The following is a 2,248-nucleotide window of genomic DNA, read 5'->3' on the forward strand; positions in this document are numbered from 1 at the left end:
TATATATATATATATATATATATATATACATATATATACAATTCTTTTCCCCACCTAGTGTTATGTGTATTGCCCAGGTACTCTACGGTAGCCGTTCCCAAATTTTTTCGAATATGGAACACTGAACGATCGACATTCTTTTGGAGAAACCACAATATCAATGAACAATACTGAAAAGATTTATTGATGAAAGATAACTAATTATTTAATGTGATGTTTTGAAATTACTTAATTTCAATGGTTTATAATAAACTTTAAATTTTTTGTCAGCTTAAAATAGAAATAAACTGCCATAAATGTTGAAGAATAGTTAACAAGAAGAATATTAGTGAATATAGTACTATTATTATCGTTCAGTTAAGTATAATTTTTGATTAAAAAAGTACGATGTAAAATAAACAGTTTTTTATGTTATTTATTTCTTTGTTTTTTATTAATATGTCCTCTTCATAATTTATTTAATTTATTTCTTTAATTAACTTTTGCAAAAATTTTAAATTTGTATTCATTTTTTCTTCATAACAATAACCAAAATAATAAATAAATAATGACATGCTGATTATATATAAAGATAATTGCAGATTTCAAAACTCAGCAATGGTTTGAAAGAAGTCCTATAATAATGCCTACATGCGTTCTTATTTTGATAAAAGAGGTGTATAAAATGCAGAAAGTTAAATCTAAAAATATTTAATCTACTGATTTTAAATGTTTTTATTTTAACCTAACTGTCTTATGAGGATACCCTCTTGCGAAAACAGATAAATAGTTTTAATATTATGTCACCCTAATGAAAAATAAAAGAAGTGGAATATAAAATTATCAAAGAAAATTTTTGATCATCAGTAATCTTATGATCATGATCATAATCATCTGAAGCACCTGATGTCTGCTATCAAAGTTATTATTTTATTTTGCAGGTTTTTTTTCTTCATAAGTTTCTTTATTTCAATTTTATTGTAGCATTGATAATTAACTCCCTGACAAACAATTCTAAGTACTTTTAATTGATTCCTATCTCTTTTCACTTTATTTCTTTAAAAAATCAATTTACAATACAGATTTATGAATTATTAATTAATAAAACTTAATCCTCAAACTGCTTCAAACAATCGGGAAGAAATTCCATTCTGAGTTATTGCTTTCCTCTCTATCAACCATTATTCCTAGCAACAATAAAAAGAGAATAAACAATCACAATCATATTTTTAAAATAATTTTTTTTTTAGTTTCTATCTATTTTTTTATGTAAAAGTAAATTTTTAGGATTATGTGGATGGCTAATTTGGCAATTTTTGAAATAATTGTTATATTATTTTGTATTATTAATTATATTATTATAATTATTATAATATAATTATATTATTATAATTATTAATTATTTTTGAATTAATTATTGTTTAATTATTTATAATTTATTATTTATAAATTATTATTTATTAATTATGTTTTATTATTTATAAATTAATTTAGCAGAATTGCTTTCAAACTACTAACACGCTAAGTTTGCTTTCATCTTGTTGGTAGTAGAATGTATTTTACTAAAAAAAAAATTTACACAGAGATAAAATACACAGAATATAAATGGAAAATTAGTACTACGCTCATTAAAGTTCCGGCAACGTACTTAACGGCGTTGTACTTTCCGTTCCGCTACACCTCTGTTCCTGCCCTTTTTCATTAACTGTCACAATTTAACGAATTCCCTCACTTTTTAGCGAATTCACGAATTCTCTCACTTGCGGACGGCATCTTATAAACGTGAAATGGTTATTTATTTTAATATTTTATTTTATTATTAATATACTTTAGTCACTGCTGGGTATGACTCGGTGGCGCAACGGTAGCGCGTCTGACTCCAGATCAGAAGGTTGCGTGTTCAAATCACGTCCGGGTCATTTTATTTTGCCTCACTTTAAACAAAATTTCTTTTGCAAACTTGTTCAGAAGTTTCGCAAGCGTTAAAATTATACATTTCTAGTTCAAATAAAATTTAAAAAAAAAAATCATGTATGAACTTTCTTTTAAGTAGCTTTTCATGAGTGAAATTTCTCATTAAAATTTATATAATTTTAGGCATGATGCTGTTTTTGTCGCAATGATTAAGAACTCTTTTATCACTTCGTTAAATTAGAAGGTAACATTTTCTGCAATTTCATTTTGGCTTATTTATTTTTTAAAAATAAATATCCTTTGATTTTTCATTTTTTAATTATATATATATATATATATATATATATATATATAT

At 24.2% G+C, this 2,248-nt stretch overlaps 1 protein-coding gene and 1 non-coding gene across 2 annotated transcripts in view; one reads left to right on the top strand and one right to left on the bottom strand.

The window, feature by feature from the left end:
- LOC107452205 (forkhead domain 102C) overlaps positions 1-2,248 on the bottom strand; it is a 72,669-nt gene that overhangs the window by 59,476 nt on the left and 10,945 nt on the right. The gene's annotated exons all lie outside the window — the stretch shown is intronic.
- On the top strand, positions 1,827-1,898 carry TRNAW-CCA (transfer RNA tryptophan (anticodon CCA)). The gene has a single exon. It is a non-coding gene; the product is annotated as a tRNA-Trp (tRNA).

This window comes from Parasteatoda tepidariorum, chromosome 9, assembly GCF_043381705.1.
Source record: "Parasteatoda tepidariorum isolate YZ-2023 chromosome 9, CAS_Ptep_4.0, whole genome shotgun sequence".
NCBI classification, from domain to species: Eukaryota; Metazoa; Arthropoda; class Arachnida; order Araneae; family Theridiidae; genus Parasteatoda; species Parasteatoda tepidariorum.